The sequence below is a fragment of the Peromyscus californicus genome, unplaced genomic scaffold (assembly GCF_007827085.1).
Source record: "Peromyscus californicus insignis strain IS unplaced genomic scaffold, ASM782708v3 Scaffold_9__1_contigs__length_137607984, whole genome shotgun sequence".
NCBI lineage: Eukaryota > Metazoa > Chordata > Mammalia > Rodentia > Cricetidae > Peromyscus > Peromyscus californicus.
Genome location: NW_026294617.1, coordinates 37365274 through 37380986, shown reverse-complemented (window position 1 = coordinate 37380986; position 15713 = coordinate 37365274). Strand labels below are relative to the sequence as shown.

The 15713-nt window shown below is 39.9% G+C and overlaps 1 long non-coding RNA gene across 3 annotated transcripts; it reads right to left on the bottom strand.

Annotated features, from left to right (window-relative positions):
• Positions 1–6262: 6262 nt before the first annotated feature.
• LOC128105961 (uncharacterized) lies at positions 6263–15450 on the bottom strand. Of its 3 annotated transcripts, none has more exons than XR_008216551.1 (3): positions 15057–15450; positions 8759–8862; positions 6263–7648 (listed from the first exon to the last, which is right to left on the bottom strand). It is a non-coding gene; the product is annotated as an uncharacterized LOC128105961 (long non-coding RNA). The 3 variants fall into 3 exon arrangements; XR_008216550.1 differs by lacking the exon at positions 15057–15450 and adding an exon at positions 11118–11287; XR_008216552.1 differs by lacking the exon at positions 15057–15450 and adding an exon at positions 10437–10525.
• Positions 15451–15713: the final 263 nt, after the last annotated feature.

Genomic DNA, 15713 nt, shown 5'->3' with positions numbered 1-15713 from the left:
CTTAAATATGAAATGCGTACACCCCCTGGCTCGGTTATTTAATAAACTTAGTATCTTTGCTTCAAAGTGACTCATCCTAAAATTCTTTTCTGTAGCCTAGTCAAGGATCCATCTTTACCTGAGTGCAGTTCCCTAAAGGAAACCTCCCCTGGCTGCTGGTAGCAGCACTGCGCTATGTCTCCCTGCCACAGCTGAGTGTTGCTTGCATTCTTAAAATATTATTTTTGTCTTTGAGTGATTAAAAATGAAGACCACGCCGGGCGGTGGTGGCGCACGCCTTTAATCCCAGCACTTGGGAGGCAGAGGCCGGCGGATCTCTGTGAGTTCGAGGCCAGCCTGGGCTACCAAGTGAGTTCCAGGAAAGGCACAAAGCTACACAGAGAAACCCTGTCTCGAAAAAAAAAAAAAAAAAAATGAAGACCACAATGTCCTGAGTTGTCTTCATAGACCAGGCAAAATCCTAGTCTGGAAGTATAGTCTTGATAGAATCCGAGTCCTATTACCTACTCAGTGATAAGACAACTTGCTTAGTCTCCCTTAGCTTCTTTTCGCTTATCTCCATGATAGAGTAATCATACCTAACTCCTAAGTGTCATTCTGACTCAAATGAAGAGTATGGTCAGTATCTAAGGCAGCGGTTATTTTATTCATGGGAACTATGAAATATTTGAAAACAATTTGTATGTATACTTAACAGTTCAGTCTTGAATGAAGATAATTACATCTTTCTGGTAGTTATGGCATTATAGTTATAAATTATATGAACTATGAGGAATAGTATATATACATGATGGATAGGTATATCTATCTTCTACATACATATACATATGAGCTAACATTTAAGAACTAAAATTTTGACATATAAATGTAGATTTCTAGTTTTCCTTGAAAACAAATCAGAGATCTAACAATAATGGACTGATTCCAATACAACTACCAACTGAGTTGGCAAGAACTCACTGTCCCACCATCTCCTGGGCCACTCTGTCCCTTTGGGTTGTCCCACCGAGCCATTTTCTCTCTGAGCTCCCCTCCTGGGGTTCTACTCTCTACCATAGAAGGTCAGAAGACTTCAGAAATACAGAAGCAAACTGACATTCAGACAGTCTGAGTGCGTGTATGTGGGTACTATTCAACGAGAGTCCTCCTTCATCTCTCATCCAGTTGAAGAATTACCTAGGAAAGAGAACCATTCAGAGGACATGAGTCGGTTCTCTAGATAGCGAATCTGTCTGTTTCAGGCCTTTCTCCACAGTTGCCCATCTGGCTGAGCAGACAGTGCTGCTAGGGCCCTCTTCAGAACTCTGCTGCCATGGAGAGTGTTGTTTCCTATGACATTATTTTTGGTTGCCACAATGGTTGGGAGAGTCCTACTTGCGCTTGCTGAGTAGAAGCAGGGAGATGGACCCCTTGCAAAGTGAAGGAAAGAGAATTTGCTGTGGGGGACCCCAGCTTTTGAGCATTCTACTCTTCTTATAATTTATAACTATTATGCCATAACTACCAGAAAGATGTAATTATCTTCATTCAAGACTGAACTGTTAAGTATACATACAAGTTGTTTTCAAATAGTTTTAAAAACAACAGGGCATTTCCCAAGAGTTCAAGGCATGTTGTACAAGAAGTACACTTTTTGTATTCAGAAATTTACCAAGATTTGGTTTCCATTTCAAAAACTTCCCAAAGGCAGCACTGTTGAATGTAAGGGGATGGGGGCAGGCAACATTTCAGTCAATCTGCTTTGTCCTGTATGTTTTTTCACATAATCACAAGTGTATGATTATGTCACAAAATGAAAGTTAGGGGATATCTGTACTACAGTGGAATTTTCCATTGCTGCTGACTTTGAGTTGTTTCTGATACTATGTGAACTATTCTTCAACTCTGTTAAGTGCAGATGCTTAAGAGCAATGGTGGCTCATGCCTTTAATCCCAGCACTCAGGGGGCAGAGCCAGGCTGATCTCTGTGAGTTCGAGGCCAGCCTGATCTACAGAGTGAGATCCGGGACAGGCACCAAAACTACGCAGAGAAACCCTGTCTCGAAAAACCAAAACCAAACCAAACCAAAACAAAAGAACAAGGAGAAAATAGTGTTTGTCTGTACTCATGTACACTCTGTCCGGTGTAGTAAAGGCTCAAAGAACTTCCCCTTCCTCACTGCTGAAAAAGTTAGCTTTGCCTGCCTTTGTACACACAGTTCAGTGTTCCTTATCTATGTAAGTGTGCACCTTTTGGTTTCTTTCTTGAACAGGTTTCGATAGCTGCCTGGTTGCCCAGCGTAAGTCAATTATAATACACACATGCAGTTTTCATGTCTGGGTAGGAGTCAAGTCTTTGTCTTTAGAACAGTACCTTCAATGTTAGTCTTGTCTAGTGTTTGACCATTGACATTTACAGCTATTGAGAACTGATGTCCTTTTATTTCTGCTTTTAGGACAGGGTATGTATGTATGTATGCATGTATGTATGTATGTATGTATTTTTATTTAATATGTGTGGATGTTTTGCCTTCATGCATGTCTGTGCCTGGTGCCTGTGGAGGCCAGAAAAGAGTCTAGATCTTCTGGAACTAGATTTCAGACAGTTGTGAGCTACCATGTGGATGCCAACCCATCTCTCCAGTCCAAGGGCATTAATTTCATGATGTGTGATGTGTAAGTTTATGTCAGGATAGCAAAAAGGATGTTTAAATATTTGTTATTAAAGAAAGCACGTGGACTGACAAATTCTATGAATAAACCTATATAAGTAACTGATGATCAATTTGGGTCATTATTTTTCTCAGTTAGAAAAGATAGTTCTGGAGCTTCAAGCTATTTAAAGAAATCACTAAGCTGCACACTGTTTTGGAAAACCTAAACCTCCAAGCTCCAGCATAGTTTACATATAACAATAACAAAAATGTCACCTGTAACTCATTTATGTTCAGTACTATCCAAAAGCTGAGACTGTCTCAGACAGACTACACTGTCTGGCCACCTTAGCCTTGGTTCATATACCATAGCCCGAGATGAGAAGGCCATCACATCCATGGAGTCCTTTCTGTACTTGAAACTTCAAGGTATGTCTTAGAACCAGCTATTACAATCCATTTACATGATACACAGTTACAAGGATGAAATTTCTAGAAGCTTAAAAGAAAACCATGCCTTGGCTCAGCCATCTTGACACCATTTCACCCTGGCTGCTGGCTGGGAATGTTCTCAGCTGACAGTGATGAATGAAAGAAGAAAGCTCACTCCCAATTGTGTATTACCAAAATATCTTTGTTTCAAGATACCACTTTTCATTATATTTAATAAACACATCCCCACCCCCAAAGACAGCACAGAAAAGCTTGGCAAATAAAAAGAAGATTTAGAAAAATTTATAAGCTTGGCTTATACATTGCTTTATTTAGAGGATACTTCTCACACATTTTTTTTTCTTCCACCCACCAAAAGGAACATGCATAATAAATGAAACTAAGCTTGGCAGGAAATCCATCAATAAGGTTAATTTAAAATGTAGGCAGAATAGCTAATCTCCATATGGCCATCGGGGTTGTTCTTATTTCAAAACCAATGACTTTCAAACAGCCCAACGTGCCTCACTGGAAGAACTGAGAAGGAATCTCAGCCACGTGGGGAAGCACACCCCGACTCTGAGGAGACATCCTGTGAGAATTCAGTTTTAGGGTCTCTCACAGCCTAGAGTGACCTGCTCCAAACTCCAGCTCAATCACACACATGCTCCACAAGTTTGGTGAGACAAAAGCCCCCTAGCCCTCAGCTTCCTCTTCAGCAGAGTCAAGGGATGGCACACAGTGTTGCATGGAGTTACATGCTGTGTATGTCGTGGACATGGTGGATTGTTCAGAAGAAATATTTGTAGCGAGTCTTTCTCTGTCCTGCCAGCCAGCTCCCAAATAATAACACAGAGAAGTCTTATTAATTATGAAAGCTCGGCCTTAGCTTCGGCTTGTCCCACTAGCTCTTATAACTTAAATGATCCCGTTTATTTTAATCTGTGTTCTTTGGTGTGGCTTATTACCTCATCTCTCCGTACTGCTCAATGCTGCTTCCTCCCCAAAGGACTGTTGACTCTGCATTCTTCTTCTTGCCAGAGTTCTCTCTCTGCCTGGAAGTCCTACCTAGGCCTGCTGCCTAGCTCTTGGCGATTCAGCATTTTATTACACCAATCACAGCAATACATTTTTGCACAATGTACAAATACCCCACACCAAAGGTTTAGCAATTATATCTAGCATTTAAAGGTTTTCTTTAAACACTAAGTTGGTAGCAGTAGTGGTTCAACACTGGGTGAGGTGTTGCTGGAGACATCACTCGTCTTGAAAGAGGAGGTGGAGAGATAAAGCCTAGGGGAAATTGTGGGTTTTTTTTTTAAAACAGGAACAAAATTTGGTTCTCCTCAAAGCCTTTGTCTTTTCTGTGCCTAAGTCTTCCATCCAAGACTGAACTGGGAAAGATTTTGAGTCATGTTAGGAAACTGCTTCTTTCCTGTTTACTCCTTTGGTATGAATAGAAAATGGGAATCTCGGGAAATATAGGTTTTAAATGCTTTGGTAGTAAGATGCTAATATTTGTTTTCTGGTAGCTGGCAGTGGTCTATGTTACCTGGAGTTTGAGTCATCACACAGCAAATTGTATCTGAAAGTGTTAGTTGAGTCCATAGCAATCTTTTCATTACATGGAATTTGCTTAAGTTACAGAGTGAAGTAAATGCAATTATAGATTCCCAGGCATAACATAATACTATTCTTTTTTTGACTGATTTTTTAGGGACAATATTTACATAGCAAGTGCCTGTATAGATGGCGACCAATCAAGTTTTCAATGTGATCTAATCTTCTGAGGTAATGGAGTAAGACCAAGGAAGAAACCATCCCTCCTTTAAATGAGCCTTATGGGCAGCTCCTGTGCAGCCTGCACTACATATATTCACAGGCAGGAAGGGAAGGAGAGCGGTAAGGGAGGAGGGAGAAGGGTGGGGAAGGAGAAAAAGAAGAGAGGAGGAAACTATCGTCTTGGTTTTTCTCTCCTCTGTTTCCTTCTCTAAGGTCTCATTCAACTTGAGAAGTCTCAGAGTCTGTGGACGGATGACAGGGGAGTGGGGGAGAAAAAGACAGAGAGGAGAGAGATAACTGGGGGAACACAAAAGGCTTCAAGGACATATTCATGAAGGCAGTTTTTACTGCATGTCCATCATTGGCACAGGTTCCCTCCAATTAACACTGCTCTTCAAACTGATCTTAGAGCAAATACTGTCTTCCCCTTATTATTCTTTAAGATGTAAAGAATAATATTCAGATGAGTTTTCCCTTTAAGCATGTTTGTGTTTAGTGACTTAGTGTGTGGTAATCTCCAAAAGCTATAGAGGACCATATTGAACCAGTCGGAATTTACCTGCCCAGCATGCCCACCCCAACCTGCTAAAATCCTACTCAATATTTTGACTCCGTACTTAACTACAGAGTTCAAGGCTTTGAGTTTTTAGTTCAGACTGTACCACTTAGCTATGTTACCTCAAACAAGCTAATTACCATCTCTAAGCATTAATTTCCTAATCCTAAAAATGAAGAGAATTAAAGTAACGACAGTTAAATTAGAAAAAGAAATAAACCAATCTAAATTGTAAAGAAAGAACTGAAATTATCCCTGTTCCTAAGCAGTGATTTTATCTGTACACATCTGAAAGTTTCTACAAAAAGGGTGTTAGAATTAACTAGCTAATTCATCAAAACTGCAATATACAAAATCACACAGACATCAGCTGCCTTTCTGGGCAATGACTATGAGTAACCTTGAAGCCCAATTAACAGAGCATAAAATACTAGGCCAGCAAAATGGCCCAGCTGGTACAAGTGCTTGCTACACAACCCAATGACCTGAGTTTAAGCCCTGGAATCTACATTAAAAAAATCTAGAGGCAGTGGTGCAGATTTACAATTTTAGCCCTCACACTGTGAGATGAGAGGTGAAGGTGAGAATTACCCAGAAGCTCACGGGACATCTAGCTTGGCAGAAACAAGAGACACCTTGCCTCAAGGTGGAAGGAGAGAACCTCCATACATACATGGAGGCACACATATACCCACCCTCTCACCCTCTTATCACACACACACACACACACACACACGCACGCACGCACGCACGCACGCACGCACGCACGCACGAGAGAGAGCGCAAAGGTAACCTACAGAATGGAAGGAAATATATACTATATCTTATGAGGGATTAACCATAAATATTTTAAGAACTAATAGAACAACAAAAGTTCAGATAACTATTAGATAATGGACAAAGAACTTGGGTAAACATTTTTACAAACATAGCATACATGTGCCCAACATATTAGATATAGTCAACATTGTAAATCATATGACAAGTGCAAACCAAACCCACAATGAACTTTTACTATACACCTTTTGGACAAAGAGTATAAAGAAAATGGACAGAATTTTCATTGAGGCTGATTTACCCTTCTACTTTTTATTGCTAGCATTTTACTATACACATGCTTTGTGACTTATGCTAGTATAGAGGTATATACCAAGTTAGTTGTTAATCCTGGGATTTGCCAGAGAAAAACCAGTTCCATTTGAGCCAAATTTGAAGCAATCTTTAATTTGATTCTGACCAAGATGCACTTTGGTTGGGACCACTCCCTGGAATTCCCAGCTGAGTGGCCTTGAGACATGTTTTACAAGGACTCATAAAAACAAACCCATACTGCCACCATTTTCTTCCCATGAGGCCTTGTTATTTTCCAAGAACTACAACTCCCAGCATTCTAGGAAGTTACTTGGTCCTTGGGAGGGTTGGGCTTACAGGTTAACAAGGTCTTTCATTCCCCCCACCCTCACCCCTTGAGTTATATCCTGGGTCAAATCCTTGACTCTGTGATGGGTACTTGTTTATATGGGATCTATAACCATCAGCTTAATGGTACCAGAGAGGAATTATTTAATTATTGTATCAATGATGTAAGAGCCAACAGTAAATAGCAGAAGCAGAGGGCTAAAGGTTGTATAATGACTGACATCAGAGTTACTGTCTAGGAGGAGCCTGGAAATGGATGGGGCACCAGTAATTTATTTTATCTCAGGTCCCCTTTTCATAATATTTTTTTGAGTACAGCCAGATTATAAGCCTGAATGGTTTGTACAGAAATAACAATTTTCTCTTAAAGCCATATGATGCCTCTTTGTTCTGCATGAAGCAGGCCACATGTCCTATCATATTGTAGAACTATTTCAGTTCATGAATCTACCAAGTTGACAAATCTGTGCCCACATTCCTGGTATGTCAATTGGTATTATAAGTAGCCACTTTGTCCCTTATCCAGGGAGTTTCCTTTTGACTTAGCATTTCAGCTTGTTACGGAGCAAGGGGTGATGTACTCTCTTTTGTAACTACTTCCAACTGAAACTAGGGCACCATTGTTAGGTCCCAGGAAGGCTGAAGGGCTCATTAAAGGCTGGGTAATAGGGCATTTATCAGAAGCATCTGATTAGCTGATCCAGGTGAAGAAATGGAACAATTATATCGGCTGCAGTGGTTCACATCAGCTTTCACCAAGTCTAGAGCTCAGCAGTTTGCAGTCCACAGGTAATCCCTAGATGATGTCTGTCAGCCAAGTAGAAATCTGCAGAGACAAATATAGACAAGAAACAGAAGTTAAAATTTAGGAACTTAAAGGAAAACCGTATGTTTGGAAATTTTAGTCCCATAGCCTAGGAATTAACTAGGGGACAGGAGGAATCCCAAGATCAGGATCACACCTCAAGAACAGACAGGTGGGGAAACTTGGGTTGTACTTATCTGGAGTCCTTTGACCTGTGACAGATGGATCTAAATCTTACGATTTCCTTAGCTCCCTGAAGCCTACATGAATTTTCAGTTTACACAAGGAGATGAAATTTCTAAATATATTAGCATTTTCGTTGTACTGAAATCTATATTGAAAAAAAGCATGAACAAATTTCCTGTCCAGAGAGCTAGATATATAGATGGACAGAGATATTTTAGCCTGACAAAAGGTACTTTTAAATCTATACTTAGAAGACCACAAAAGGAAATTTAAAATCTTGAGCTTGTGACTGAATAGTAAGTAGTCAGTGCTCTATTAGCTTATTAGAACTGTATTGGTCAATGTTAAAACTTTGAACTTTTGAAATCTTACTGTAACAATAGCATAGAATGGGAAAGAGAAATCTAAAATATCTCCCATTATTTATATACCTTAAATTCTTTTTATTAATCTTTAAACTTGCAATTATATATTTTAAATCATTTTCTGAAACCCTTGGAACTTATTTAAGCTTTTACAGCCTCAGACCTTTAGATATCTTAGGACATATTCTGAAACCCTCAGCATGCACTTTGAACCTTTTTCTTTCCATCTAATCATTTGCCAGAGACATAGGTAGTTGTTACTGAGAACAGTTATTACAAAGCATGTTCCTTTAGTGAAAAGTCACACTTGAAATGTGTTTATCCTTTAATATGAAGCCTGTTAGCAAGGCAAACCTATTGGCCTTTTCTCAACAAGAGACCTAGTAGCTTTAACTAATTAATGAACTAACAAAGTGGCTGCAAGTCTTGGGGGAAGGAATTGGTTGCCTGCTGTTGTCAAGCGGACAAAGCTACAGTTAGTCTAGCTGTCAACATCATCAGAAATCTGAGAAGGATAAACTACAGCATAAAGTATAATCAAAATGGCCTATGTATCAATTAAAATGACAGAGTTCATTACCTAGATGGTCATCCCAGGATCCTGTGGTCTCCATGGCATCGGGGGCAGAGGTTTCAGGATAACATCATTCTTTGGCCACCAGGCCAAGAAGATGAGAGACTTTTCTGTGGAGGAAGAACATGGAAGTGACTGACCTTATTTTGTCCAACCAAAGTGGGACACTCAACTCTCTAGTGTCCTCCTTCTCCATAGTTTGGATCAAGTCTTGGCAGCATGCAAGGCATTGGGGTAGTCTTGTCCTGTGGTTAGTGTTACCATAACCCAGGTAGAGTTGTCATCACACCCATCATCTTGGAGACCTTGGCAGGGGGTGTCACTGCTAGGATCTAGGAGTCTCTGTCTGTCACAGTAAGTTTAAACATTTTAAAAGCAGATCTCTGACAAGTTTGAGGACTATTATCTATGAAGTATATCTGAGCTAAACAACCCTTGTTTGTTTTACTTGCCTGTGTTAGGCTATACCTTAAAAACATACACAGAAAGCTAAATAAATCTTTTTCCTATAATCAATTACACTAGTATTTAGCATGACTACAAACATAGCTCTGATCATATGAAAGCTTAATCATCTTTAACAGTTTATAATAAAAATAACCATTTTTGAATTAAAGCTCTTTTTGTATCAAGATAAGACTTTTAACTCATAAACACAGTTCATAAAGAAACTAGGAACCTACTTGATCCTTTTATAGTACACTAGTATGAAATATAATAGTTTTCATATGACAGTTTACCAAAATAGCTACAGCTTAACAATGGTAGCAAAAACAAGGATGTTAGACATCCAATGTTAAATCAGTCCCTGTTAGCCTGATTAGACCTTAGGTCAGGAGAGACCCTTTGCCAGACTGTTCAGGTTACAGTCTTGCTGCACCATGAGATAGGAATACCTCAGCCTCTAGTATTTGATGTTTATAGCTGTGACCCTAATTTTTAGTCTTTCATTTATCTATTTATCAAGATCATATATTAATAAGGACATTATAATAAAATATCTTATAAATGTCCCATAGCCTTATAAACTTAAATATTTTTAAAAGCTGTTCCTTAAAATATATCCAGTTTTTTATTTAAATTTTCTATAAAACTCTAAAATTTACTATTAAAGAAGTTTAAGATCTTTCAACTGTGGGCTCCTGCAATATCAAAATAAAGTGTCCCTTTTATTTCAAGAGTGAAGATACAGAGCACAACCACAATCTGCAGAAAGCAAAACCAAGCTCTAACAGTACAAAAAGTTTAATGTCTGTAAATGTTACCAAGTTTGGCTGCTAGCAAGGTACATTCTCGTATAAGAAGGCATGGAGGTGCAGCGTTAATATCTCATTAGACAAGCATTGTGTTTAAATCCTATCTTTTATAAACCTTGTTTTTAAGACAGGACAGGAATTGTCATACAAAAATCCTATCCCAATATAAAAGTATTTTCAGAGACCTGTTGTCTCCTTGATTGGCCTATATCAAGCGATTGCTTTTAGTTAAGATAGCAGTGAAACCATAACATTTGTCTTCTCCAACCCTAGCAAAGATGGCTTCCAGCCATGTAGCTGCCCAAAAATGGTCACAGGAAACTAGCTTACAAAAGCTTCCATGACTTAGCAAAAAAGGAGGCTTTAATAAAAAAACAAACAAACAAACAAAAACCCAAAAACAACAACAAAAAAAAACCTCATGCTACCTCCTTTTTCCAAGCATGGTCGGTCATTGTAGGGGGTTGTAGCTTAAATTTTCCTGTGTCTGACGCAGCCCCGAGGTCCACCAGCCACTTATGAAATGATCACACAGAGGCTTATATTAATTACCAACTATATGGCTTATGGCAGGCTTCTTGCCAACTAGCCCTTTCAACTTAAATTAACCCATTTCTATTAATCTATGTTTTGCCATGTGGCCATGGCGTTACTAGTCTGCTGGCATCTTGTTGCTCCTTGGGTGGCCAGCTCGAGTCTCCCCTGACTCCACCCTTCTTTTCTCCCTATCTCTGCTTGGATTTCCCTCCTGCCTCTAAGCTGTCTTGCCATAGGCCAAAACAGCTTTATTTATTAATCAATGGGAGTAACACATATTCACAGCATACAGAAAGATATCCCATAGCACTTCCCCTTTTCTATCTAATCAAAAAAGGTTATAATTTTAACATAATAAAATTACATAAAACAGTTATCAAGCAAGAATTACAGTTACAACATATAGTCTATTTGTATTTGGCAAAATTAAAGAAAATATTTTATCACCTATCCTATTTTTGTGAGTTTAAAGTTTTATATTTAATTTATCTTTTATCATAATTAAGGAAAACTATAATTATAACTATCTAGTCTTCAACTCCTTCAAAGACCCCAGAAAAATATAATATTACCTGAGTAAACAGGAAGAACATTGTAAGCAACTTCCAAAGTTCTAGAAATGATAGAGACAGCTGGCTGCCTGGACAGTCACCCAAAGTTCCTCTGCAATTTTAGGACATTCATCTTCAGCCTATAGGCCTAGAGTCTCTCAGTTACTTCTCCCAATGTCTTGTAGAATGTCTGGCAGTCTCCTCTGTAAAGCAGAAACCCAAAGAACCATTTTGCCTTGTTTGGGAAAAATTCAGTGGTCATTTTTCTATGGGTCCTGTATGTCCAGTTTATACAACATACTGTCAAGCAGTCTAGGCAAGAGCAGTTGCTTGCCCAAAGACTAACTTTTGTCATAAAGAAAACAAACTCCATAATGAGTTTCTTCAATGCCCATCATTCTCTTTGAAGTAATTGGTATTGTCAGGAGCACACATGTCTCATTGTCTAGAAAAGTCTGAGTTCTTAAAACATTTTAAATGCCATATTCTGTAGGAGTTTGAAATGTTTGAAGATTATCTACCTAATTGAAATATATGAATGTATATTTAGAAAACTTAACTAACATGACTATAAGTTTGAGTACTATACCATAGATGACTATTAATGGGTATTTCTTAATTTCATATTACATTTTTAAATGAGCTGCATAAAAATAATACCCTAAACAAGAGTAGAAATTTAGATATAGTATAACAAAATTAACTTTAAATTTGTATCAATAAACTAAAATCCATAGCAATGTAAAACATTTCAAACAAGTTGTTGCTCTTTAAAAGTAGATTCATAATCTACCCTTCCATCCTACCATATCTATATCATACATTTCTATATCATATCCCACTTTCCTCTTTTAAAAGAAGATTGACTATGACCAATAACAATTTATAACCAACCTCCTAAACAAAGATGAACATCCATAATCCATTTTTTGGGAATATGAGTATAGTGTTCTAGGCTACTTCCTGCTGACTGGGGGCACTGTAATCTTGGGGGATCCTGAGAAAATTCAAGATAATGGTCAAGTCCTGGGAAGACTGGCTATAACCTTTGTTGATAGATAACATCTGTCAAGGTTCAGGAGGTCTCCCTTGATCAAATCTGATCCATCTTAACCTGGAACAAATCCATAGCCTCTTGTTTCCTGTGGAAACAAAAGCAGAGCCTCTTTTCCAAAGCAACATATCCTTAGACCCAAATTTTGAAGTCAAGATACCTTTAAAATATATAGAGATTGGTTTAACTCAGCAGCCTTTATGATCAAATGTCTCTCTTCAGTTAAAAATCCCAAAGATAACATTATCCAGATTCTTTGTGTAATTTCCATTTTTACATGACTTATTATAGCTTTTATATATTATATTTTTTAAGACTTTATTTAATTTTTATGACTATCTGTAGCCTTTCTTTTTTTCTCTCTCAAGCCTAAGTACCTTTTTACACACATTGTAAACCATTTAAAGTTTTGGGGTTTTTTTTCCATCTGAATCTGTCCTACTGTGTATCTGTAGTCATTTTTGATCAGGAAAGATTTTAAACTGTTAAGCTTCATGGCTAGGACAAAAGCAGCTCCACCCCATTCTGCTTTTCAACATGGCACAGGTACCATGAGTCACAATTAACTCCCCAATCCTGGGAAGCAATATAAAGTCTATGTCTGTGTTTCTAAGCCTGTGGCTGTGCTCCCAAGCCTACAGGCAGCAGCTGGGAGAAGCCTCTTTTTATCACGGCCATGCCAGTCAGAGACCATGGGAGTCAGCCATGTTGCCTCTGCAGCTTGCAGTGGTCAGGGGACGCATCTCCATACCATGGTCCTACATGAGACCTGAAGTAGGAAGCTGTTTTGGGCTCTGTTTTAGAATCTCTTGTTAAGTTCTTTCAGGTTTTAGGTGGAAACTCTTGCCAGTATGTCTGACACCAAAATGTAGTCAGAAGTTTCTCCAGTCCCACCCAGTGGTCCCGCCCTGCCCTGCAGTCCTGCAGCCACCTATAAAACAATCACAAAGAGGCTCAATATTAATTGCAAAATCTATGGCCTATTGACTCAGGCTTCTTGCTAGCTAGCTTTTACAACTTAATTCAACCTATAGCTATGCATCTATGTGATGAAACATGTTCTGTGGCTTTACCTATGTTCCGTTACATGTTGCTCCTTGGACAGCGGTTTGGCGTTTCCCCTTACTCTCCTTTCTCCTTTCACTATCTCTCGTAGATTTTCTTGCCTGGCTCCATCCTGCCCTGCCATACGCCAATGCAGCTTTATTTATCAACCAATCAATGCAACATATATTCACAGTGCACAGAAAGATATCCCAGGGGGTCCCCAGTGCCAGAGTGAAAAGCCTAGCTTCAGAATTTGGGGTGGAATTATCTCACTGTGGGGCTCCAAATGTTAATCTTAAGACTCACCAGAGAAAAACCAGTTCCACCATTTGAGTCAAATTTGAAGCAAGCTTTAAATAAATACTGACCAAGATGAACTTTGGTCAGGACCGCTTCCTGGAATTCCCAGCTGAGTGACCCTGAGACACATTTTGCAGGGGCTTATTAGGTCAAACCCATAGGGCATATGTTTGCTATTTCCCGTGAGGTCTTGTTATTTTTCCAAGAACTACAACTTCCAGCATTCCAGGAAGTTACCTGGTGTTTGGGAGGGTGGGGCAATGAGTAGAAAAGCAATCCTCAGAGTACCTTAGTCCATTCCTGTTGATCTAATAAAATGTCACTGGCTTGGGAGTTTGTGATTAGGGTAAATGGATAGTACAGTTACAGAAACTGGACAGTTCAAGAGCAAGTTTCTGGTAGCTATGGTGTCTAGTTAATGACTTTTCCTGCTTTCAAGGAAGGTGCCTTGACAAGATGGGCCCACTGGTGTGACAGTGGCACAACTGTGTGGGGTAATGAACTGCTTCCTGATTAGAGTGAGGCCTGCTCCTTCGGAGGGATCTTCATGCTGGAAACCTGGTCAAAAGCCCGTGACTGCTGAGGTCATAGGCCCTAGGGTAGAAACTATTATTGTTATTTTGCCAAATGGTTATGCTGTCAAATTGATGTCTAAATATGTTTGTATCCACAGACCTAGACTGCTCTCCATTCTAGTCAGAGAAGCTTCTTTTCACAGGGAGCAAAAACAGTCAATCCAAGAGTGACTGTGAGTACTCAACCCTAAATGAGCTATCTTTATCACTGCCCTCACCTTGCCCCTGCCAAGACTCAGAGAACACGGAGGAAGAAAGGGTGGAAAGAAGGCAAGAGCCAGAGGATGAGAAGGAGTGTTGTCCTTTGCACGTGGCATACTGCTGCACCTACAAGCTCGCAGTGGCTGTGGTTATGCATAAGAACAAGTCAGCCAGAACACCAGCTAAAACGGGAGGGAATTTCTGGATGGCTCCCCCTCTAACTGAGCAGCTATTGACGTTGATAACTGCTAGGGGAGGATCATTTGTGGGGGTGTGGCCATGAGTAGGAGGGCCCCTCACTCGTGCACATGTGTACAGCACTAATGGAGCTTAGTAGGTTATTAAAGAAAAAGAAGGGAAGAGAAACAGAGGCATGGGACGGGGGGCGGGGGGGGATCAAGTCGAAGTTGGGAGAAGTAGGTTGGAAGGTAGTCAGGAACAAAATTGGGGTAGATACGATGATATTTCATTATATCTATGTATAAAATTCTCAAAAACATAAAAAATTCAAAAACAGAGTTCCTTGAATGTTGTCTTCTCTCTGGAGTGACTGGACACTGTGCCATCAGGACAGAACTGCAGAAAAGCCAATAGGGCCGAGCTCTCACTAACCCCTCCTCAGGGTGCCGGTTTCACCCTCTGCGGTGAGATTTATGGCCTCCTCGCTTTCTAATGGTGCCAGCAGCATTTAAGGCTGTTGTGCTGAGTTTAACTTTCAACATGACTTTTGGAGGACACACAAACATTCAAATTATAGCATACACATACACAGAGTCCACGTACCGCAAGGCGCTGGAGCCTTCCGCTGCAAAGCCTTTCCGCTGGGTCGCGCTTTGCTCACGGTTGGCTCACCGTTTCCCGTTTGCCCCTGGGCATTTTCCTCTGCCCTTTTCTAACCACACTCAGCTTGTTTTCTGCAAACAGTTAGCGTTTTGGTATGCTGCGGTGTGGATTGAGAGCCCCACCACTTCTGGCAGTGTGAGGGGGTGTAGCAAGTCCCCTTCTAAAGAGATTAGGAGGAGCTTGGAGGCAGCATTGCTTTCTTCCTGGGCCCTGGCTGGAAAGGCAAATCTGCTTTCTCTTTTCTCTTTGTGCTGTTCCTGGGTTTGTGGGGAAAGTGGAGGGGAAAGAGCTTGCCAGAGTGTGTTTCCTGCAACGAAGTTCTCAGATGGAAATCCCACTGGTGATAGGATAAAGTGGTCTGAAAATAAATAAAATAAAATATAAAAGTTCTTGTCCTGGAAAACCAAAAGCTAGTAAAGGCTAGACAGAGTCAAGAGGAAAAAAAGGAGATTCACTTGAGCAGCCAAACATCAACAGTGGTCTCCAATGCCCAGATGAAATCTCAGGGCTTGTTCAGTAGAGCTGGTATAGCATCGGAGTTGGTGGGAATTCTTGGAAATTACTATTTACATCCAGTTGAATAAATGTTCCTAAATG